This window comes from Crocodylus siamensis, chromosome 4, assembly GCF_052110815.1.
Source record: "Crocodylus siamensis isolate JL-2025a chromosome 4, ASM5211081v1, whole genome shotgun sequence".
Taxonomy (NCBI): domain Eukaryota; kingdom Metazoa; phylum Chordata; order Crocodylia; family Crocodylidae; genus Crocodylus; species Crocodylus siamensis.
The window spans coordinates 240,511,308-240,536,161 of record NC_143398.1 but is presented as its reverse complement, the minus strand read 5'-3'; the positions used below and the strand labels follow the sequence as shown (position 1 = coordinate 240,536,161).

At 51.0% G+C, this 24,854-nt stretch overlaps 1 long non-coding RNA gene across 1 annotated transcript; it reads right to left on the bottom strand.

Annotated features, from left to right (window-relative positions):
• Window positions 1-346: 346 nt before the first annotated feature.
• Window positions 347-23,989, bottom strand: LOC149867728 (uncharacterized). Its single transcript, XR_016442121.1, has 3 exons — window positions 23,205-23,989; window positions 9,704-21,602; window positions 347-9,065 (listed from the first exon to the last, which is right to left on the bottom strand). It is a non-coding gene; the product is annotated as an uncharacterized LOC149867728 (long non-coding RNA).
• Between the last annotated feature and the right edge of the window lie 865 nt (window positions 23,990-24,854).

Below are 24,854 nucleotides of genomic sequence, written 5' to 3'. Positions count from 1 at the left end.
GTGCCTAATGAGGGCGGCCATTTTAGGCTCAGGGCTGCCTATATAAATGAGGCAGTTTGGCCGCTGGAGTAAGGCAACAACATTGCCTGCCCTGAGGGCTGCTGAGTTTCATCCAGAGGTAAGGGAGGAGCTGTAGGGGGTGGTAGGAGGCTCCTGGTCCTGGGTATGATCAGAAACTACACCCTGCTGGGAGTGGCTGGCCTGGTGGGGCTTTTTTTTTTTTTTTTTAATTAAAATATACCATTTTATTAGAAAAACAAACACCATCAAACATTCTAAAGAAGGGGAAATAAACAAAACCCACCTGAGGTATCACAAAATTACTACAAATTCGAATTTACAAAATTTACATAATATTCACATAAAAAAAAAAAATATATCACTTTCAAGTAGCTGGAAAACGCCTTCAGAAATATTGCACCTTTGCTTCTCATATAATTACAGGTTCTGACCAATCCCTCACCCACTCCTGGAGACCCTTTTCCACTTTATTGGCAAAGTAGGCACTATGAACACGTTGAGGAAATAAAGGATCCCACCTGGAGTAACACAAGATTAATACGAATACAATGTCAAGAAACTACATACTATTCACATAACCAATGTCGCATTCGACTTACTGAAGATTTCATTCAGGGAACAGCCTACCCTTGACATACAGCAACAGATTGACCCCTTGATACATAATAGGCAAAAACTGAGAAACTCCCACCAACTCTTGCTGACAACCATGCTGTCCCGTAGACTATCCTATGCCTTCGCGGGGCTGAAACAACCCCCTGAAGTCCAGCCCTTGCCAGGGCGTTGTGTCCCCTCCTTCTGTCCCCTGCTTTCCCCTACCGCTATAGAACTGCAGGCCTGGTGGGGCTCCCAGCGGCACGGGAGCCCCCAGGAAATGCCAGGCCAGTGATCACCCTGGTGAAAGGTGGGTTGGGGTGCCTTAACCCCCTAGCCCTCACCTTAGGGTGGGTCATGGTACACTGGAGGTAGCTGTGGGGGTTTGAGACTCCAAGGAGGAGACTTGGGGCCAGGCATGGCTATGGCCACCTGAGCCTGCCTGTGGAGGGAAGCGCCGAGACCCCGAGGAAAGGGCGTTATGAGCACTGTGAAGCCGCCAGTGTGAGGTAGGAACCAGTGCTGTGGAGCCCCCAGTGTGAGGGGCCAGCCAGAGGGCGAGAGAGCTGAGTCCTGACCCCAGTAAGTCCTCCAATGCTGAGAGGCAGAGTGTGGGTCAAAGATAACACCTGTCATAGCATCACAACCTGCTGTCCGGCAGGGAGTGAGAGTCCCCTGTGAGACCCTGAGGCACCAGTCATGGTGTGAGGTACCCCAGCTCCCCACATCTGTAAAGGAGGACCCAGAGAGGGGGACCTCGGGGATAAGAGTATGGGTCATACATCAGGGCCTGCCAGAGCTTCCCCTGACTGGCCCAGGTGGGGGCCAGGACCAGGAGGGTCAGAAGGGCAAGGAGGCCCACTGAGAAGGATGCCCAAGAGCCAGGGGCCTGGGGTCCCGACTGGCCTGGAGGTGGGCTGGGGCTAGTGTGAGCTGAAGAGGAACCAGTGGCAGGGAGATATATGGCCCGGTATGATGGCAGCGGAGTCTGCCTGAAGGGAGGAATCCAAGTGAGGTCCCACAGCAGGATTCTGGGCCCATTGTGTGGGACTGGCATGTATGAGAGCATCCTGATGTCATCAGTGAGGCTTGGGCTGTGGTGTAGGGGAGGAATGGAGCCACAGATAGCACCCCCTAGCAGCGGGGCAGTAAATGGGTAGCCTTCTGCCTAATTACATCTATTAATTAATCAGTTAAGACCAATGCGTGGCGGGCAGTTTGCCCAAGAACAGGTGGGTGGGCCATGCGGAGATCGGCCCCAGTAGGCCCCCTGTTACAAGGGGGACAGATTCAGGGGGACAGGGAAAGGCCAGTTCTGCTTATAATTGCACAGTAGCAAGAGAGAGCACCATTTGTAAAGCAGGACCCAGGCAATAGGGATCCATGGTGTAAAACCCAACCATGGCAACAACACAACCACAGCTTTGGATCCTAATAAAGCAAAAAAATGCATATGCAATAAATTGCCTTTTTTTTGTTGTTGTTTCACAGTTTGATTATCCGTCACGATAAGACATTACTTAAAGTAGCGGTGACACTGTCTAATCATTCTTGTGAAATATAGACTTCTCTCTCCACTTCAGACAGAGCCAACATTAATACACATTTATGCAAAGCAGAGCTGGAGCTGTCAGGGGCTAATCTTTACAAGTATGATAAATGATGTTTATTTTCAGTGATGGAACGAAACACCCGGGCTGACAATAATTGTAATAAAAAGGAGAGATCAACTTCTATAAAGTGATTGAATTACCAGTCTATTGCATTAATGCCTGATCTTGGCTCTGTCATAAACCTGCTTTAGGTTACCAATGACTGTGCAGTAGGAAGCATCCACCTTCAAATAGACACTCTGCCCTTGACCTCTGGGAATGGAGGGGGAGTCATTTCTGGATGCAATTTTGGGCCACTATTACTTTTGTTTGTTTTGAGTAAGGTAATGCTTCCCCTTTGCAGACAGCCAGGAAAATGTCCTCTTCCTCCTGAGGCCTGTAGAAAAGTTACACGGCTAAGCCTAGCAACCTGAAGAGGAGCCAGGCGGCTTGTTCATGTGGCTGTTAGCCCCACGTTCCTACTAATGAGGCAAATCAGTGGGAAGGTACTGAGTGGGTACGTCTACACGAGATACTTAAAAGCACAGTGGACCAATTCTACTGCTCATTAGCGCATCACCGTGAAAGCTGTGTTAATGCACAGTAGAATTTGGTCTAGCATGTTTTTACCTAAAAGATGTGTGCAAACACTACTGCGCAGTAGCACTGATTACAGTACATGCAGTTAGTACCTGTTATTACTGAACTTGCAGGTACTAAGCTTAATACATTGTAATTACAGCACATGAACACACGTGTAGACATGCCCAGTGCATCTGTAATTCAGGAGGAATCTTATGCATAGGCAGGGCCAATGCATAACCAATGCATAGGGAGGGCCAGACAAAGCCTGTCCCATTTGTGATCCCAAAGGAAGGCATGACTTTCCCCCATGTAAGCAAATTAAGAGATCTGACTTCTTGGATAAAGGCAGGGCACTTAGATTCATTTATCTAGAGTTAAGCAAAGGTTTTGATAGTGTGTCTCAGGAGAAATTATTGGCCGAACTGGAAAAGATGGGGATCAATGCTGTGATCCCAGCTGAAGTCTCCCAAAGGGTGGCTAGAGCAGGTCCTATTGAAAGGAGAGTTACCTGACTACGGAGTAGGTCCCAGTGGTACTTTCACTGATCAGTCTTAGTACCTTTCCAGTTTAGTGTGTTTCTCCGTCCCCCTGCTACAAATAAAGAACTATATGTGGCCTCATGAAAGCTGCAAGTGACACAAAGCTGGAGAGTAGCGTTAGTGCAGAAGAGGCCCAGAATATCATCTAATCATGTGGCATGGAGCATTTCGAATGGTATGACATCTACAAAGCATTAAATCAGGCACTTGGAGCTCAGTAAAAAGGAGTTTGGGTATAAAATGGGACTCATGTTGCATTGGTCAGCTCTGTCTTGACTGGTCATATGAAGACCAGGATCTGCTGGTGATATGCAGCTGTTAAAAACCCCAATGCAATTCTAGCATTAAGTATATTAAGTAGGGGCACTGGTCCAAGGCATGACTGTAAACTGGAGGGCCTGGTGGCAGCGTGGCAGGGCTACTCGTGGTGGGGTTGCTCATAGAAAATACTTCAACGTTGCAAATTCCAGAGTAAGACATGTATAGGGCACCTCAAAACCCTGGTCCCCACTGCCTTGTGGGTGCTTCTTGGTTAGAGAAAGGCTAAGGGACCACATCACGGCAGAAACGTGCCCTTGCAGAGGGGTCAGACAGTCAGCAGCATCTCTTACCTGTTGCTCCCTGGTGGAAGCTACAGCCATTGAGGCACCGAACGTGTGGACTCGGTCTGATTTGGCTTCTGTCTCAGTGGTCTAAAGAGGGGTGGTAGGTTCTGGGCAGCCTCCACTCCTCCATGCTCTTGACTAGGCGTGCATCAAAGGTCTGGGGTTGATGGTCACAGGACTCAATACAAGCAGATTCATCGGGCACCTGACTAGACCTCAAAACACGTTACACCATGATCCAGAGGATCGACAGTCGCCTACACTCAACAGTGCCAGCAATTTCATACAGAGCAAGGCTAAGAGCCCCTCATCTGGAATACAAAATACAGTTCTGGTCAGAAGCGCACAAAAAAATGCACTTAAACTGGAATGGGTACAGAGAAGAGCAATTCTGTCGTAGAGGGGAATGCAAAACTTACCTTATGAAAGCCGACTAAGGGAGGTGAGGCAACATTTAGAAGGGTCTTCCAAGCAAAGCAGTGGGCACAAAGCAACCAGGTTACTTCACGATAAACATTTATAGCAGGGGTCATCTGAAACACTACAAAGACTTTGGTTCAACCACCTGCATGCATGGATGTGGGTTCAAGTATTTACAGGCCCCACGTGGGAATACGGGGGCAACTCTCTGGTGGTGTGGTAGGTGCCTGGCATTCCTGGATTGAGACCTCTTGCTGGTTGGCTACAAGGATCAGGAAGGGAGGTTTTTGCATGCATTATTGGATTTGTAGGGGGTTGTTTGGGGGATTTTTTGTTGGTTGGTTGGTTGGGGGATTTTTCCTCTGAGACCCTGGATAGTAGCTGCAGCTGGGACCAACAGTACTCGTTGTGTCTGTCTGAAACTCAGCAGTACACAGACAGGGATAGCACAAGCCTGTATATCCCAGAAGTCCCTTAAAGCAAGGGATGACTTGCCCCAGTATTGACTGGCGTGTGCCAGCGTTCCTGACACTGGTTAGACATGCCAAAGGGCCTTGGAGAGCTGAGACTTGCTCTTCTCATGGATCACATTGGCAAGGACTTGGGTTGGGGATGTTGCCTTCCTCTGTAGCGTGGGGCACGGCCCTCTCGTGGGCGGAGCTCGGATTCGGAACAAGGGAGGGGCCCATAACGCAACACACGTTTTTCCCAATTAAAAAGAAACTAGAAGATTTACTCAGATGCTAAGGTCAATCCAATCCTTCCTCCTTTTGGTGTAGATACAGTGAGAGCCATTTGCTTTGCTGTATGCGGGGGGGTCTTTCAAGGACGATCTGAATAAATTGGGCGCTGTTGGCTTTGAGAAGTGAACCATCATAAGAGCAGGGATTTGTTCTGAGCCAAAATCCCTGGGGCTGTAGGCTGCTTGGGTACCCTTTCCTACCCAGAAATGATTTCATTGTAATAACGCTCTATGTTTTATTAATGCTAAGTAATGTGGCCAGCAGGCAGAGGTGCAGAGAAGAGACTTTTATGAGGCATTGTGAGTGTCACATGCTAAGGGCGAGTTATCTGCCCTCTTCAGCCATTTAGTGTCCAACTGAACTAAACACCTCCCACCTCCCAGGAAGCCTGGCTCTCATTCGATTAACTAGTTTCACTAGCCGTACACCCCAGCTGTATGCAGTCAATGCTTTTCTTTGAGATGGGACGCGCTGCCATAAGCATTATTTGCATGTACTACATGCAGTTTCAAGAAACTATCCAAGTGTTGTTTGCTGATCTCTGTCAGGAAAAGTGTTTTATCCAAAAGGAGATGCAAAGGAGATTTTAACTTCCAAATAAAACCGTGTTAAATAATATGCCAGGATGCCTAGGAGGGCTCATTTTATGTCTTAGTTGTTGTAGACTCGCAAGATCTTAATAAGGGGTTATAACATCATTAACTTTTAAGGGGCTGCTCGGGCTCAGTTGGTGGCTGTATTGCACAGGCTGAGTTAAATCTAGGACCAGGAGTCCCGGTTTATCTGGGCTGACTCACCGTGTGCTCTTAGGCACACTTTTTTTATGCATGAAATCCAAATGCTGGAGCATCAAGTAGGGGCATCATCTAATAATAAGCATAATTATACTAATAAGCATGAAAGCGCTTCTGAGACTGGAGGTCCTGTGATATTTGTAACTTCATTTTGATGCAGAGGAGACACTGGTTTGGCTTGCACTGCACGCAGCTGAGGACGGCACCATTTTCCCGTAAGAATCATACTTCTGCAGGCTGCAAAAATCAAGCTGCCTGGGTTTTATTTTTAACGTGAGAGCCTGAGTGCTATCACTTCTTGGCTTGATGTCTTGCAGGTCCCTAAGCATTGCACAGAACAACAGAGTCAGCTCCTTCTCTGGGTCCATACAGAGGGGGCAGATCAACTACGTCGCCTACACAGTTGATTGTGTGTAGGGGCAAATCTTTCAGCTAAGACCTTAAGAAACAGAGATGGACTGGAAACGCTGGAAGGTGGCGGAGTTTGGTTTCCAAAGTGAGTTTTCTAGCTAGGGTCTCTATCAACAAGCCCAAACGAAATGTCAGGTCTTAGCACCCCCCCCACAGTAAGAGAGAGGAAGAAATTGGGCTCCGTGTGTTCCTGCTATGAGGTTGCATCTGCTCTGTGCGGCTCTCCTGGTACTTCCTACGATAGCAGGGTTGCCTGGTGTCATTTGCCTGCATTCTTCTTTCTCCTTGCCTGCACGCCCCCAAAGGAAGTTATACAACTTTTGATCTGCTTTGTGGTGGAAGACGCTAAATTAATATTGATCCTATAGACACCTGAGCATGTGCATAATTTTAGGCATGCAAGTATCCCAAAAGACCTCAGTGGAGCTGTTCATATGCATACATTCATGTATGTGCTTAAATCTTTGCAGAATCGGGATATTAGTTATTAAGAGAGGTTAAAGTAATGGGGGGTAGAAACATAATAAAAGCAGAGGAAGACCCTGAACCCCACTCCCAGCCCCCTCACATGCATGACCTTTGAGGGTTTAACTCTCTCCCAGATCTCCAAACTGCTCGTCTGGTGTAATGAAACCACCCACTCCCATTTCACCCCTCCTGATTAGTTATTGTGACTTTTGAGCGATAAAGCAACACAGCAAAATAATGCCTTGCTCCTCCCCTTTCGGAGTGAAGTATACCCCAATAGATGTAAAACTGTGTAACAATCGTGCTGTATTACAAGACACGAGAGCGGGAGCCAGGCAAAGGGTGAGCTCAGTTCTGCTGATTTCTGAGTCAGTCTTGATGACATGGGAAAGGTTTTTTTGCTTTTTTTTTTACGTTTTAATCTCCATTCAACCAGATGGTCCACAGGAACAAAAGGGGCATGTGCATGCGTGTACGTGAGTGAGTGTGTTTGCGTGCATGTGCTCACGTGTGCAGACAGACCTAGCTATGAATACATGTGCTGCGCAGAGATAGTCAAGAGCTGGAATTTCAGTATCTGGGACATTCTGATATTTAAAAGAAAAGTATCATTCTGACTTGGAAGAGAGAGTCTTCATTTAACGATTTCCTGCAAAAAATGTCCTACAAAATAGTTTGGCTCACTCGAACGGATCATGTGAACGCATTTGCCTATATTTTGACCTTTTATAGCAGTTTGTGTGTGTTTAATTCATATGATCATTTTTCCCTGTTTAGAGCTTTCCATTTATTGTATGATTATGTTCCCGTTGCTTTTGTGGCCGTGAGTCCAAAGATTGAAGCGTGGCTGCCGGAGTGATGACATCAGTTGCGCTTTCGCACTTAACAAGGAAGATGGTGAGCAAGTTGTCATTTTCTTCCCCAACTTTAATTAACTTTGCACCTTCTCTGCCTTTGCTCGCCCTAGCCATAAAAAAAAAAAATCATGATTTTTAACATTACAAGGAATAAACTGTGTTTTTAAATGAAAAGTCATTTGAAAAGGCACTCCTGATGCATTCCACGTATGAAAAATTGAAATGTTTCATATTGTTTACCAGTTTCATCAAAATTGACACAAAAGCCAAGAAACACTTAGCTGCTAGCAAATCCTAATGTCCTGACATTGAAACTTGAGTCAAAAAATGTTTACTAGTTGTAGTCACATGCAACTTTTTTTCCTCTATATGCACAGATGCGCACACACACGCACATGCATGCAAGTGGATGCCACATTATGACAATGCTGTTTGGACTGAATTCGTCCTTTCCTGCCATTTAGCTTTTAGTGCTCTTTACTAACTCACAGAGAATATATTAAATATAAATATGTATTTATAGATTTCTAACAGTCTGAGGAGCTGTACATCCCCTTGGAGTCCACCCCATAGCTGTCCTAATGTCAAAAGGGATTCAATCAGTTAATTGAAGAGCAGGGATGTGACTGCTTCTGTCATTTGGACGATCCCGTCTCCTGTTCGATTCACTGTTCGATAGGATCAGATCTTTGGCAGTTTGGAAATCAGGAACAAAGACGTGGCGTGTAGGAGCAGGGACTTTGATAATGGACAATATGACACATTTGACAAAAAAGACTCGTGACTTTGTGTCTGAAGGGACTGCGAGTCAGGTGAGGGTGCTACAGAGCAGCAAGACGGGGAGATTCAAGATCTGCATTGAGCTCGTAGGGGGCCAATGGGTATATTTAATTTGCAGAGGCTTGTTCGAGCCTGATTGACTTGCACTGAATAGGAGGGGGTGTTAACGTTGTTTCTAAAAATGGCTCTTCTTTCTACTGGATATGTCTGTTCCTGTCATCATTATACCGGGCTGCCTCCTGGCAGCACGCAACTGTGCTTGAGGCCAACTTGTGACGGCCTCGAGTACGTGGTAAGATCATCGAGGCTGCGGAGAAAGGAAAGTCATCACAACCCGGCTCTTAGTTAACGAGAGTGGGCCCGGCTGCCAGCGCCGTTGGCTGGGGTGGGGGCAACTGAGTTGCGGGGGCTGGCGGGGCGGGTGGCGTCTGCTCCGCAGACTCCCTTCACATGCAATCATTTTGGGGACACGTGGGCTTGACTCAGCCAAGCAGAGTTGCAGCGAGCGAGGCATGTCTCTCCGAACAAGACACCAAATAAGAATTATGCGGGCTAAGACAAAAATGAATGGGAATCGTTCCCCAGCGTGCGGTAGAGCCAAATCCGGTCATCTCACACATGAGGCCCCATCTTCCCAAAGGTAGTTTCCCTCTCACCTAGCAAACAGTCAAATTCAGATCATTAGGAGGCCGTGGATTAAGCGGGACATCAAGAGCAGATTATATTTGTGCTGTCTTGGCAGAGCTGCCCCAAGGACTAAGCCAGGCTGGTTCGAATAGGACCCCCTTGCCTGATACACCCAGCGAGCCCCGCGCCGTGGGAAGAGCACTGCTGACCCCAAGCACGCCAGACTCCAGAACCAGGCCCCCAAACCCCACAGCCGTGAAGGTGAGAAAATGCCCTTAAAAATTAAAAAAAAAAACCGATTTTTTTGTCGTGAGTTTAGGCCTTAAAAAAATACCATAGTAAAAACTACGAGGATTAAAGGGGGACAAATATATTCCCAAGGTCCTGCATTGATTCTTTTTCTATTCCCTTAAAAATAAAAAAAACCCCAAACTTCTTTTGTCACGAATCCTGGAGTTTGGGCCTTAAAAAATATCAGCATATTCGTGGTAAAAACTATGAGAATTAGCAAAAAGGGGGACAAATCTATTCCCAAGGTCCTGCATTGATTCTTTTCCCCCCTCCTTACATTCTGGTTTGTGTCTTGTCGGATGCAAAAGTCACTAAAGAACCAGAGCAAAAAAAAAAAAGATCATACAGGAAGCAGGAGAGGTTGAGCTGTACTCACCAGGCAAGACGAGTCCTGTGTCTCCGTAACGTGTCTCACTGCGGTATCTTTTGCTTTCCTTCCAGTCCCAGATACTGAAGTTTAAATCTGTGCCTTTGTGCTTTGAAGGCGCAGTATTTCGAAGTGCATTGAAGAATGCAGCAAGGCTCCAGCTACCCAGAGGCATCCACACGCCTCTTTGATGCATCCCCCCAAGCACCGGGGCTCTGTTTGTTTGTTTGTTGTCACCGTGCTCATTAAAATTGCATTCGATCTGCAGGTGCAGTGGACGCTCTACCTGGTATTTTTAGCGCCGTTCTGATCCTTCCCTGGAGTTGTGATGAAGGATGCCGGCAGAGCCACTGCAATCCCAGTGGAAGAGCAGAGGAGGGAAGGATTTGATGTGAGCCCTAATGAATCCAATGCCAGCTTTTCTCTGTTGGGGAGACGAGGTCTGGGGCTTCTCCCCCTTAGCTATGTAACCCCATTGACTTCCACACAATTATTCCTGAGTTACAGCCACGCAGGACCCGAATTTGGAATTGTGCTGTCCTGGCCCCTCCGCTTGCCGGAGGAGATAAGAGGTCTTCCCAGCCTACGGGGCAGGGAGATTGTATTTATTACACTCGGCGCTGTTGAGACTCTAGGGCCAGCTTCTTCTCTCGTTTCTGTGGACTTCCATGAAGGTAAAATTAATGTAGCAAGGCAAATTCTGACCTGCTGTAACCTTAAAGATAGATCCCAGGTAAAAGACAGTGTGTAGTTTCTTATCGATGTAAATTAAGCCATGGGTTCCTAGGTAGGGGCTGGGAGGGACCTTGCAAGACCGTCGGGTGGAGCTCTGTGCTGCTGCAGCTCAAGGGAATTAATGCATTACTGGACACGTCTACCGTGCAATTAATGTGCATGAATAGATTATGGAGCTTATTGCTCCAGACTTTAGCACAACCGCCCGCCGCATCTTCATGTGCATCTGGGGCTGCAGCACTCTGAGCTGAGTCAGAGCAGCCCCAGCTGGCTGGGGGCCTGTGGGGTCAGCCTGCCAGCCCAGGGCTGCTCCCCCCAGCTCAACAGGCTGGCTGGGGCAGGAGGGTGCTTCAGCACAGGGGTATTTGTCAGGCAGCCCCCTGCACTGAAGCATCCTCGTAGCCAAGACAGGGTCTACACATGCATTGCTGCGGAGAAAAAAACTGCATAGCAGGCTAGTACTTCTGTTTGCAAGTGGTATCCTGCTGCAGAGCAAATAAGTTTACTCCAGCCTAATGGGGGCGCACGTGTAGAGGCGTGACATTTACTGTGCAGCTAATTCATCTATCACACAGTCAGCGTCTCAGGTAGAGGCACCCGGTGTGGACTCAAGCTACCCCTTTAAAAGGTACCCCCGAGCTGTCCCTGAAAACTGTGCGGCAGCCTGTGACACCGCCGCCATGGCCTGACCCCCACTTCCCCTGTGCCCCTGGAGGGAGAGAAGAGTGTGCTACTCAATTCACTGGTGTCGCGTAACCGCTGCCCCATATGGGTGCCACGTGTTGAGAACAGCAGGGACCAGGCCTCGCCCACTGCTCCCCCTCCCGGTTGCTCCCCCTTGGGTGGTGACATTCATAGCCCAGCAATGACCGCACCGGCCTCCCTCTCCTCTCTTCAGAGGCGGCAAGGTGGGCAGCAAAGAGCTCAGACATGAGCCCTGCACAATCAGTGGTGAAGCCAGCATCCCCTTTGGGTTGCTTAGGGGCCTTTGACTCCAAGCTATTCCCAGTGAATTGCAGGGATGCCAAGGAGCAGCCAGACCCCAGAGCAGCTGATTGCACTGGTGGCCTGAGCTCTGAAATACGGGGCAGCCCCTCATGAACCGGAGGCTTTGGGAAAGCATCAGGGTGGCGGGTACCAGATGTGCCCAGCCTGATTCTAGGAGCAGGAAATTCAAACAGCCGCATGCGCTAAGCCCCCGGTCGGCCTGCAGCCCCAGCCCGTACCCCAGAGCCCCTTGTGAGAGCCGCAACGCTGCTCTCTCACCCTAAAGGAAAGCGGTAAGAAAGGAGCAAGCAGCAGGGAGAACGAGACCAAGGGGCAGCAGCAACCGGACCCACGGGAGGCATCTGGAGGCTGAGCAGTGGCACGAGTGGTGTTTTCAGGAGCAAGGGGCCAGGCCAGGCGACGGGGTAGAAGGACCGGGTGGGGAAACCAGAGCTGAGCGGCTCTCTTTTGCTCGCACATGCTGGAGCCCCTGCACCTGTCCTGCCAGAGGAAGCAGGCAAGCACTTGGGAGGGGTGGTCCCCTGCCCCGGCCTCTTTGCTTGCTATTGACTTTGCAAACTCCCCGCTACGGTTTCTTTGCACTTCCCGGCAGCAGGCACGGGGCCAGCCGGAGCCGGCCTGGCACAAGCTGCGCTCTGTGCTCTCGCCGGGCTTTGAGGGCAAGCACGTTTCCCCAGATCTTCACGTCTCGAGCTGCGAACGCGCTTCGAGTGACAGAGAAATGTGTGGTATTTGCACAGAAAATGCCTGGCTTGTTTCTTTTGGGCACCAAAGCAGACAGCCGGCTTCCCGGGGCTGCTCTGGGCAAGCCAGGAGAGATGAGAGGCAGGGTTATTTACTTTCCTAGCGTTTTCCAGGTGGCGAGGGGCAGCGGGGACTGGTCCCCTTTGTAGTCGCAAATCAAATCATTCGAATCAGCTTCTTTTTTTTTTTAAACCAGACTCCCAGCATCAAGAAATGGGCTCCCCCCTCTTCTGCTTTGAGAGGGGCAGCTCCTCTCCCCCTCACCCCAGTTCCCCCTTCGCCACCAGTGCCCAAAACCAGGGGAGGGGACTGGGAGGTCCTCACACGTTATAGGAATGGGGGCCAGAAAGGTGCCCAAAATAGATACCCAGGAGGAAGTGAGAGCAGGCTTCTGGGGAGGAGGATTAAATCCTTGGGTACAGCCATGCCATGCCCCTGCCACTGCTGGAGGGAGGGGGCACTCACTATATATGCTGGAAATGCAGCACCCAGGTCGTTATCCACTGTGACAGCCCTCACGCATGGGCAGTCTTGAGCGTGGCGGCACAAGGACACCCTGGAGCTTCAGGTCAAGGAAGTTGGGAGTGCAGGATCCTACCCTAGAGAGCTTGGGCCAGCTCTTCAATTGGCACGAATCAGCCCAGATCCATTTATACCAACAGAACCGCATTAGTGTCTGCCCAGACTGATGAGATGACAGCCTGGGGGGCAAGGCTGGAGGTAAGGAAGCAAGGTAACACTGCAAAGATGCCAGTGCCAGCAAATAAAAGCCCTTCGGAAATATTCATTGCTGCTTGGTGCCTGGGTCAAATGATACCCCGAAAGGTACCTGCTGTGATACCAATGGCTTGTATTGGAGTGGAGTTTGGCCTTCTGTATCTGATGCATTTCCAAGGACACAAGGCCACCGGGACCGAGCTGAGCTTGCGGATGTTGTAGCTGCACCCGACTTTTGAAAGAAGCTGTTGTCGGTGCCTGCATCTCTGTGCCACCCGCCCTTGAGTCAGCAGGGGTTATTTTCGAAGTGACTAATATCTCATTCCTGCTCCACCCTTGCTTACAAGAAGTTAAATGCATGCAGGTGATCCTCGCTGGATAACAGCCAGGGTTTCACTCTCCCTGGCGATGCCTTGAGTGAAAAGCGGGGTCCCGTGGTCTGAGCGGTCGCATGCTAGCAAACCCCACGGCCAAAGCTGCCTGCCCCACGCTGCACGTTAAAGCCTTGAGTCCATCATCCCATTCTACTAAAAGCACAGGACCTGTTTGCCTTCGCCTGGAGACCCACGTACAAGACAGAGCTCCGTGTCGCAGGGTTTCAGCCGTCTAAAGCAATCATCCGAAAAGCCCCAAGAGCAAAGGGACCACAAACTGTCCCAGTGCAAGCCAATAAAATCAATGGGATTTCCCCCCCACCCCGCACTGATGTTGGCTCCACCGTCATAACGTTTCCATTTTTCTCTTTTGCAGGCACACAGAGAAATTAAGTCCCCAGCTTACAGCCTGCCCACAAAGTCCTTGAACTTGCAAGAAACATTAGCAGATGTTTGTTAGTGAGGAGGTAACCAGAGAATTGGAAGCACTTGTCGGTGGTGAACGTTATGAATAAATGTTGGATAGTCTCTGCTGGGGAATTGCACTTCTGGTTCAGGGCCAGTTGGCTTCATTCACCAGAGGGGGAAGAAAGGTTATGGCCTGCAGGCTTGGGTTTGTCATTAGGATTATTATTTTTAATTAGAAACGTGAGCTGCCAAAAAACATGTGGGTTTATACCCCCTACCTGAACATAATGAATGGCAAAGAGTTGGGTGACATTAATTATCCTGAATTTAGAAAAAAAAAAAGAAAAAGGAAAAGCCCCATCAGTGTAAAGCAATGTGCCCAACAGCGGCCCCCTTCCTGGCACGCATGCATTGCACGAGCTGTCCCTTACACTTTTGTATCAGCGTTTTGGGGAAGATTCCTGGCCCTTAGATTAGTCAAAAAATGGGTGAAAGAGCTGGCATTTTGTGAGGGGTGTCCTGTGTCTAATGGGGGCTGCCTCGAATCTAAAAAGGTCAAGAGCTGCTGTAAACTGTGAACTTTTCAGGACAGGGATTAGACATATGCCTATCTTCCACTAGTGTCTAAGGTATGTTGAACCCTGCCAGATCCCACAGCCCGAGAAAGTCCTCTGCAAGTGCTGATCCACTTCAAATGGCCATCTGAAGACAGGAGCCACATCTTATCTTGAACGAGAGGAAAACTTCCACTGCATTTAGCAGGCTTTGAATTGGGGCCCTTCTGGGTATTTTATGTAAGTACGGATATATGTAGTACATCTTTTATGTAAATTATAGATATATCAAACAGCCCAAAATTGGAGCTACGTCACGGTCAGGTCAGATCAAGCGTAATTTCACTAGCTGCACATAGCAAATCAGGAGATGCTCAGTGTCCTTGGTCCACTATTCTTCCAGAGGCTGTGTGCGCATGTGTGTGCACGCATGCACATCTGGAGTTGGGGGGGTGAGATCATGTCCCTACCTCTGCTTCCTATCCCCCACCCCCAACTATTGACTCCCAACCTACTCAGAGACAAAAGTAGACTGCAATTCCCCACTCCCCCCAGTGCCGACATGAGCAGGAACTCAAATATTACTGCAAGGCACAGTAATCCCGGCTCGACCCTGTTCCACGAGGGAAGTAAGCTACACCAGCCCTTTCCCTGCAGCCGTGTGCTGCTTTCTCCGTGTGCCCAGCTTGCTCTTGAAGCTGGGGAGAGCACAGGGCGAAGCCTCTGCTCAGTCCCAAAGGATAGCTTATACAAGTTGATCATGCACGATCAGGCCCCTACATCTCCATTTATGCTCCAGGGAGCAGAGAGCACTCGTCATCTGTCAGAGTCAAGCAACTTGGATGTGAAGCTATTCAGCACCCTGCTGACGGCGGGACCTCTACGCACACGCACCGCTGGGACATCCCAGACATGCTCCCAGGTTCAGTGACTTTATAAATCCTCCTTAAGAAGTCTTCAACAGTCTCGACGTCTGCCAAAATCTGGCCAACTCAGTTCCCCCGCCCTTGTGTGTATCTGTAAGTCGGACTGACGGCAGAGTGAAGATGCACCTTATCACCGACCTAAATCAGAGAGCCATACGCTTTCATGAGCCTGAATCATTTCAAAGAGATTGGTGCTTTTGGAACGAGATACCATGCAGTATATTACATCAAAATGCAGATTTCTCGCCTGTTGATTTCTAATTTACCAGCTCCGTAAAGGCAATGCAATTGTCCTGAAGTTTGGGGACGAACAAAAAGTTCATATATGGATTTGCTATTTGGAAAGGAAGATGGCGAAATCATGTCATATTTAATCCCGTACCCCACTTTGGTCCTTCTAAGGACGCATTTGTTGCCTAGAAGAAGGCTAGAGACCCCTGACTATTGGACTAGCCGGCTCAAATTCGTACTTGAGCAGCATGGCTCCAGATTTCAATCCACTTTTTGAGGCGGGGAGCGGGGTGGAAATCGCTGGAACTGATTGAAAGCTGAAAGTTTCCCCACCTACACACACATTCACAGCCCTCTAGCACGGGCCCGTCTCTGCAATACGATCAGCTTTGCCGTGCTAGCGAAGGAGACTGGGCTCCTTAGGGCTTCCATAAAGAAGCGGGTGGTTTTCCAGAGGAAAAAAGCAGACAGCGGTTACATATGGATATCTCCTCTTTTTCACATCACTTTGTATTTCCTGTTTGCAGCTGTGCTCTCCCTGAGAGAGGCTGTTCTGGTCTTGTGGTATTTCTGGCGGGGGATGGAAGAGCCGCAAATCACTTGAGGAGGTCTTTCCTTCCAAGATTTCCATTCCCGGGCTTGGAGGCCTGCTGAGCATGGATAGTTTAGCAAAATGTCCAAATGTTTGCGTGCTCATCCAAATTTTGGACCTTTTTGGGGGGTCCTCTAAGTGGTAGGAATGAGGCAGAGCCACTCACCACCCTCTCCGGTTGGCATGCCCTCTCCACTCTGGGACAGAAGTTCAATAAAGTGATTTAACCTAAAGCAGTTAAATCTGACACTACATCCCATCCAGGTTGACCTTAAACTGATTTCAGCCCTTTTGAAAGCAGGTCGTGTGCACTGAACTTTTGTCGTGTTCCAGATTCAAACCCGTTTGCTGATCACGTATACCCATTTCTGTGTCATTTCTGTCCCTAGTCTCTCAGAGCAGGGCCTGACTTCACCAACCCAAGTGGGAGAGCGCGTGGCAGGGCGTACTTTCTGAAAAGCCTTGTCAGCAAGCTGGCCCTCTCCCCTGCACGGTGTGAACAAGCGGCATCGAGCTGGAACCGGTCATCCTACTGGAACGGCCGCTTTTGCTTTTAAGCCTGTGAGTGGCGATTACACCTGAATGCCACCAACCTGTGGTTTTCCAGTCCTGCCACCTTCTGCAAGCCGGAGGAGCCCAGGACATGAGCCCTGCGGCAAAATCCTTACTCCAACGGGAAAAAATGAAACGGTCTGCCCAGGGCCCCGTTGTGCTCATCTCCACCAGTGCAAAGAGCTCCTGAAGCTGAACGGTGGCATCCTGCACCGCCTTTGTCGCAGTGTGAACCACTCTCTCTCCCATACAGAGACCAATGACTTCAGCTAGGCCATCCCATTTCAGTTCTCAGCAAACTAAATTGTAGCGTAGCACAGGAAAGAGCAGGGCCACCAGTACCCGAGCGGTGACAGGGACTCAATCAGGAGAGACGTGCCCAGGTGATCCTAGCAGGGAAGCCTGCTCCGTGCTGCGCGGGAAGGAAAAGACCCTCCCAGCCAGGCCGGGATCAGAGGAAGTCAAGAAATCAATACTTGTCGGACATCTCATCTCTTGCGGCAGCAATGAGATCTACCCATCGCTGCGTCGCAGAGTGACATTTGCTCCCCTGTAGAGTGGGACCAAGCGGCTGGGACTTGTTTCTCAGCAGGGAGGGGAGTATAGCCATGGCCTCTTGACCTCAGTTGTCTTACGGTAACAGCCCAGTGTAAAAAGCTTCAAGGCCTCCAAGATCCTCAAAAGAAAGGATTATACAGAGGCCGTCGACTCCTGTCATGAGGCGTCCCTTTTATCATGGAGCTTGTTCGTTCTGCGCTGCTCCAGCCTGGGATGGAGTTGAAGGTTAAAGGCAAAGCAAATGTACTCGGCTCCTCCGTTCAAAAGACGGCTGATCTTAGCACGCGTCTTTGCAGAAAGATCTCCCAGGAATTGCAGAGTTGGGAAAACATTATAAAAGCTGTGGGCAAAATGCAATGAAACCCACTGAATCCCCCCCAATGCTCATTATTTGTTTCCTACTAGAGGCCACAGAACGACGATCTAAATACATTTTTAAAAATTAAAGGTGGCTTCTTCAGCCCAGGACTGAGTTGCAGGCTAGACATATTTGATCGGGAAGGAAAGACTCGCCTCTGAGGGTCTGGCAGGGTGGCTTGGCTTTAGCGCCCGCTGCTCCGGTGCTGCCCTTTGCAAAAGGAGGGGGAGGACACACACTTGCTCTCACCATTTTTGCACCTTGCGGGGAAAACATACACGTTCCCCAACCAGCTTCCCATGTCGGGCTTCCTGGGGGAAACGCTGGGACAGGCTTGCAAAAGGAGGGGGAGGACACACGCTTGCTCTCACCATTTTTGCACCTTGCGGGGAAAACATACACGTTCCCCAACCAGCTTCCCATGTCGGGCTTCCTGGGGGAAACGCTGGGACAGGCTTGTTCATGTGCTACCGTTGGCACCCGAACAAAGAGGCATTTGCAGCACGCTCAAGCGTGCGCCGTAAGGGCCAGGACCGGCTTGCGGAGGCCGACTCGAATCGTTTCTATCCCTCGTCCCGCTGACGGGCTTTGCAGTGTTGCTAAGATACAGGGCTTTCCTGGACATGCCCCCTCCTTCCTCTGCTCTCTTCCCAGCCGGTCCCCGGGAGGTTTGGGGCACAGCTGGCCTAGACACGGCACCACGGACTCGACACCACATGAAGGAGCTTCCTCCACAAAGGTGATCCCCCTCGAGAGCCTGCACCTGCCCAGCAGCCCTGGCGTGCCAGCTGAAAGGGGCTGGCCATAATGATGGGGGTACGTCTGTGCCTGGAAGCGCAGCTGGTGAGCCTGCCGCAGGCCCGAATTGCCATCGAGTTATGGAAAGGTTTCTCAGCCAAAACCCCCCGTCGCCTTGGGAACACTTGAGACAAGCTTGTCAAAGGTAAGAATGAGTATTTCTTGCAGACGGCCGCCGCGTCCCGCCGGTAAACCCAGACGAGCATCACTCCTTCTACCCTTCAGTAACAGACTGAGACCGGGAGCACTGGGGGAGTCTTGCACAGGCGTCTCACCCTAATATTGGCACTGCGGGAGTCTCGCACACGAATCCCACACTAATATTGGCACCGGGGGAGTCTTGCACAGGCGTCTCACCCTAATATTGGCACTGCGGGAGTCTTGCACACGAATCCCACACTAATATTGGCACTACGGGAGTCTTGCACAGGCGTCTCACCCTAATATTGGCACTGCGGGAGTCTTGCACACGAATCCCACACTAATATTGGCAGTGGGGGAGTCTTGCACAGGCGTCTCACCCTAATATTGGCACTGCGGGAGTCTCGCACACGAATCCCACACTAATATTGGCACTACGGGAGTCTTGCACAGGCGTCTCACCCTAATATTGGCACTGCGGGAGTCTTGCCCACGAATCCCACACTAATATTGGCACCGGGGGAGTCTTGCACACGAATCCCACACTAATATTGGCACTGGGGGAGTCTTGCACACGAATCCCACACTAATATTGGCACTGGGGGAGTCTTGCACATGACTCTCACCTGAGTATTGGCATGAGTCCCACCCTGTTGGGACAGTCTCTTGCCCCCGTGATCATCCAATTAGCAGGGTTGTCGTTACTCCTGTGTGATTTCAGAGCCTTGGCAGGGCAGTGGGCCTCTCAGGCAGCACCTACTAGTTATGCCTTAATCTCTCTCTCCAGCATTATGAATTGCCTGGAGCAGGGTGTCAAACTCACCCCAGGCAGCAGGGCTGGGTCTGGACCCAGATCTGGTGGCAGGGCAAAAGGAGGCAGTGGTGTGAGCAGCAGCAGGCAAGAGGTGGTGGCACAAGCTTCACTGCGCTGGCACAGCTGTTGCTTGCCCTTCTGCCATTCAAGGCTATCCCCCATGGCCCCAAATTCTGTGCTAGGCCTCCCTGCCCCCAAAGTCCCAGCCTCTCCTAGAGCCCCACGGGCTGAAGGAAATAGCTTGGTCGGGCAGATCTGGCTCATGAACCAGATGGTTGACATCCCTGGCCTGGAGCGCTCCAGATCAATACTGATTTCATCCCGATCTCTAGGAAGAGTCCACTTCTGCCCTGTTCCTCTTTGGCAGTGGAGGGGTTTTTAGCTTCCTCATCACCCCTTACCGCCAGAAAGTCTTATCTTTCTGTTTGGATATACGCAACTTGTACCCACAGGTTATTGGGGCCCAAGCAACAGAGATTAAATCCCTTCACATAATCCGCACATCTCCCAACATTGGAGAGGTCCCAAACTTCAGCTCCAGCTTGCAATTTTTGCAGCACGGGCCCTTCTGTACCCAGGCCCTTGGTACCTGTAGCTACAGCTCGCCCATCGACCCACTGCTGCAGGCTGTGCAAAGGATTTTGGAAAGTCAAGTCTGACACAAGTGAGCAGCGAGTCGGGGAGCTGTGGAGTGAGGTGGCCCTTCCTCTCCTTTTGTCCATGTGGCCAAGATCCCGCTTTCAGCTCCCGAGGGGTAAATGCTGAGCAGCAAGGGAATCTATGATCTGCTGAGCCATGTGAGCTGGTGCAAGTCCAGAAGGCCAGTGGTGCCGCTCCCAAAGGACACAATGCACTTTGGAGCAGGCAAGGAGCTAGAGAGACTCTCAGCAGAGTCTGTTATCTCTTGAAGGCCACAGTGCTGCTCTTCGGGCCCCTCCGGGCCTGTGACTCAGTCCTCCGCACCTGCCGGGGAGGAATGCATCGCCTGTGCCAGGCTGGAAGCAAATCCCCCCCAGGCTGGCCCACACACACAAATGGTTAAATCAATTACAAATGCAAATCGGTAGGAAGGGGAGAAAAGAGGAGTTAATTTAAGTGAAAATTATATATGTGCTGAAGCATGCGAAGCAGGCAATTTCCACCAGAAGCCTTGCCGCACCAGCTAGACGACAGGCTTGGGCTGCCCGGTCCATTGCCGGGGAGCGGGAGATGCCAGGCCCTCTTGCACTCAGCATAAAGTTTTAATTGAACAGGCACAGGCCATTTCATCCTGGTTTTTCCTAAGCCCAATCAGTGAAGGGTCATAAAGTACTTGCAGGTGACAAAACAAATGAGCAGCCTGCTTCTTTAATGGCAGCTCTGGGAGCTGAGAGAGCCCCCGGCGCTCGCAGGCGGCTCAGCTCTCACATCTCCGAAACGCTGCAGACGCGCCTAGCCCCAAATGCCCGCTTGCACCTCGCCCGCCGCAGAGAGATCGGGGTGTCGTTTCACCCACCTGCCCTGAACTGAGTGGGACTTGTGCGTACGGTTTATTTGGTCTGGCTGGCAACATACTTGCTAACAGAGGAAGGGCTGCCCGGGATTTTTTTTTCTCCCTGCCTGCTCAGAGGTGTGAAGTTTACTAATAGCAGAGAGTTTCCACCGAGACGTCTCACAAGCTCGCCTGTGCCATCTAGCGGGAGAAAACCACTTCTGAGCCTTTGCTCAAGCAGTGCTGGACTCAAGCACCGCCTGGCACTCGTGCGACACTTGAAAACACAAGTTCGTTCACTGCGTGAGAACATCGGCACGGCCCTTCATCTGCAGGATGGGCCCAGTAACATTGTCCTGGCCAACCCTACCCCTGGGAAGTCTCTCAACAGGAATTCTGGGCAAACCGATGCAGGGAGAGCACAGTTTTAATCTGCGATCGGCGGTGTCGTGACTTACTGCTCACTAATTTCCTCTCCCGATCACCAGCAGAGCAGAGGAGAGTGGTGGCTGAAGGCTGTGACACTTGCTCTTCTGCAGCAGAAACGCCAAGTCCGTCGCCGCGCCTATAGCGAAACGCCCCTGGTGTCTGGTGGCCACGCATGGGCCAGACGTGACCCCGCAAATTCGGCAGCGTGGCGCGCAATGGGCCACATCGTCACCTGCCCCAAGCAAATATTCAATCTTCATCTAAGTGGAGGCCGCTTGTGGTTGTTAAAGTTTCCAGAGTATCTTTCCTAGAAGCAGGGTTTTGGCCAAATTCCAGCTCAGGTAATTGCATTCGGCTTGCTTAAATTTCCCCTGCAGATATAGCTTTCTTAATTTCCTGTCCCTACACCATAGGGTAGCGTTGTGGTGCGTTGTTAAACAGCTGCTGTGTTCTGCCCCAGAGGAGGTTGTGCTTCAGGGGTGGGGAGCTTGTTCTGCTCTGTTTTACACAGCGATTAAAAGGAGGGGAGAAAAAACACGCTGCATAAAATATATGGATGGTTTCTCCGTTCTGCACTGTGCAATTTGGGCGCAGCCATCGGTTTCCTGGCAAAATCCCAGGACATTGCTCATTTGCCCAAACCCTGGAACAGCGCGGTGCGGGGAGCCATTTCTCCCCTTGCAAAGCCGAGGTTTTCCACAAAATCCTGGTGCTCGGCACCCAAAGGGTTAATGACACAAGCGCTCTTTGCAAGCTCCTGTGTCTGTAAAGTGAGTGTTGCTCGTTTTATGGGAAGAGCTGGGGGGGGAGAAAGGGTGGGAATAGATTTTTTTTTTTTTTTTTTTTATGGCTTTGACAGGAACTCCCATCATGGTATAATTATGGAAGTGAGAAGCTTGTGTGTAACGAAGACCATATGCCACGTTAAAACACACACGCACAAATATTAGGCCCCGGTGAGGCCTGATGGGGAAGGGGTGTGGGGGAGGCAGGAAGGGCTCATGAAAGGGATCCTCTTTCAAACAGTCCTGTCACATTTTCCAGAGCGGTGATGGAGGCCAACGGGGACGGGGGGCGTCTGGGGCATCTTCCCGGCACCGGGGGGCTCGGGGAGGGTGCATCTGTGCATCACCCGGCGGCTTGAACCGGAGTCCCGTGCAAACCAGGCTGTTTTAAGAAATGGATGTCAATGGGAAGGACGGGGCTGGCTCTCTAAGCCGTATCTCACGTACGAGACTTTTCCAGTCTTGGCTTCCCAGTAAGCCGGCTTGAAGGAGGGGCTGGGAAGGGCTCTGGTCAATGCCGGACCTGCGGCCTGGGGGTTAGAGGGCTTTCCTCGACAGGATGCCCTCGACCACTAGGCTATGGAGCGAAAGATAGGAAGGTCTCCCTTGACCGCCCGCCCGCCTCTTCGCAGCTCTCCCCTGACTGTAGGGTTGTGACTTATCTGGGGTTTCACATGTGCCTGGTCAACTCTACTCTGCCCTGGCAGCAGTGTGGCCAGAGCGGGGCAATCGCAGGACGAGTGCAACCGCGGGCATGCAAACAGCATCCAACCCCTGCCTGGGTGGCACAAACTGCAGCCGCGTAAGTCTGCTCCAGGTGCAAGAAGGTGAAACAGGCTTGCACCCCTATAACCTGGCTTCGCTGGGGTTGCCCTGCCCTGCCTCTCGTGCAGCTCTCGAGGCGAGCAATGCTGCCGTGCGGAGTGGGTGGCACTTTGCCCTCGCTACCCGCTCACCGAGCAAGTGGAGGACTAGACCCACCGACTCCTGCATTTCCTTTCACCCTCTCTCGGAGCAAGCGAGGGCTGGTTTGGCACCTGGGGAAGATGGCAGCAGCCTTGAGAGCAGCTCTGATGTATGCTGGGGTGTCAGGGTATTTCCTGAGCGCCGAATAGCCACATCCCAGCTACACCCGGCTGCCTCCCTAGGACTTCCCTCAGCCCAGGCATTTGCGGGCACTTTCGGGGCAGGCTCCATAGTGGGGTTACTTCCTAGGCATCCCTCTGGCTGCTTTGCAGCCCTTCACTGCCGACGCAAAGGGGACAGGGTGAGACACAACACCCACTCCCCCCACAACTTTGCCCCTCACTGCTACCTGTTCTCTGGCAGGGATAAGGGAAGCGAAGCATCAGGTCCCCATCGCCTTTGCTCGACAAGATGCAGGACTGCAGCCAGGCAGGAGCAGCCTGGCACAGACCTGCTTTGCTCCTCCGAGTGTGTCGCCGCCGTGCGAAGCAGCTGTCGGTGTTACGTAGCGGCGATGGCTGGGGGTAGGGGGGAGCAGAGAGTTCAAGAGGACACTTCTGGCCCCGCGGCCAAGGGCTCCGAGTGCTGCGGGGGACGAGTGTGGCCAGCTGCCGCTCTGGCACGAGGGTCAGGTCCTGCACAGAGGGTTAAGCATCAAAGCGCTCGTTTGCTTAGCACAAGCTTTCCTTGCCCGGCGAGGACGAACAACACCTCCAGAGGCAACAAAAAGGGAGGAGCGGGCTTGCTTGTTCTCCCGGTGAACCACTTGCAAGCTATTAACTTTTCCCACCAGGATCCCGGTCGCACCCGCTGACTTCCCTCAAACCAACTGGTGGGAAAGGAAAGGAGCTCCAGTAGCCGAAAAGCTAAATCAACTCAACTCTGTACCAGTCCTTGGCTCCTGTCTCCTGCTTCCCATGGGCTTTGCGTGTTGTAAAAAGAAATTGTGTCTCTAGGCTGGATCTACAGCCAGAGTATAGGCATATAGGCTACGGTTTGATTTTGGAGAGGCTACTTAGAGCTGCAGGAAGCTGTTAAAAACCTGGCAGTGGCTGTTTCAAAGTCTCTCTATAGAGCCCACAAGCTTAAAGCGCTGCAGGGGAGGAGGCCAAGTGGATGAAAGCTCCTGCCAAAAAATACAGGGGCACTTCACCGTCTTTCTACCTCTGTGCAACTGGTGCACACGCTCGGTCACCCGGATTTGCCCGTGTCTGCAGATGGTGCAGCCACGGCCGCCGAGTGGGATAGCTGTTGCCTTTGCTTACAGACGACACGCAGAAGCCGGGGCCAACGCAGTGTAGCGCGGGCGATCGCGGTCCAACAGGTTAAATGTGGACGTAACGGCATAGCCCGATCGAGCTGATGCTTGCCCCGTTTACGGGCAGACCCTCTGAGCACATGCTGCAAGCATTAGCGGGGCCTGACTTTGCGCTCTGATGAGAAACAGAGCCGCCCCCCCCAGCCCAGACGGACAGATCGCCGAGGCAGAAGGAATGCAGGGAATTTTTCCAGGGCCCCTGCAAACTTTTTACAGGCCTCTTTTCAGGGAAGATAACTGTCACGCGGAGGTGAAACACAGGTGCAATGCAAGACGCCTTCCTCCGCCGGGTACGCTGCAGGGGAAGAGTGACCTCTTCCCTTCCTGATGTCTGCTACAATCCATGATTCCCATCATGCACAGTGTGTCATTTCCCATGAGGACCTGCCTGTTTCTGCCATCTGCCATGATTTATAGAAAATGGGCAGTGATTAATAGCCCAGTCAACAGCGAGTGAAGCCATTTTCTTTCATTTACCTGCTCCCTGACCTCCCTCCGCAGTCCCAGACAGGGGCTGGGAAAGTGTATTAATCATGCACTTAAAAAATATTTAAAAGGGTAGATTGGCTGGGAGCTCCGTCTTTTTTATGGACTCGTTTTCTACAGAGGGTGTATGCTAATTGCCAGATAAAACAAACGAGCTTTTTGAAATGTAAACGACTCACTGGAGGTACTTCTTAT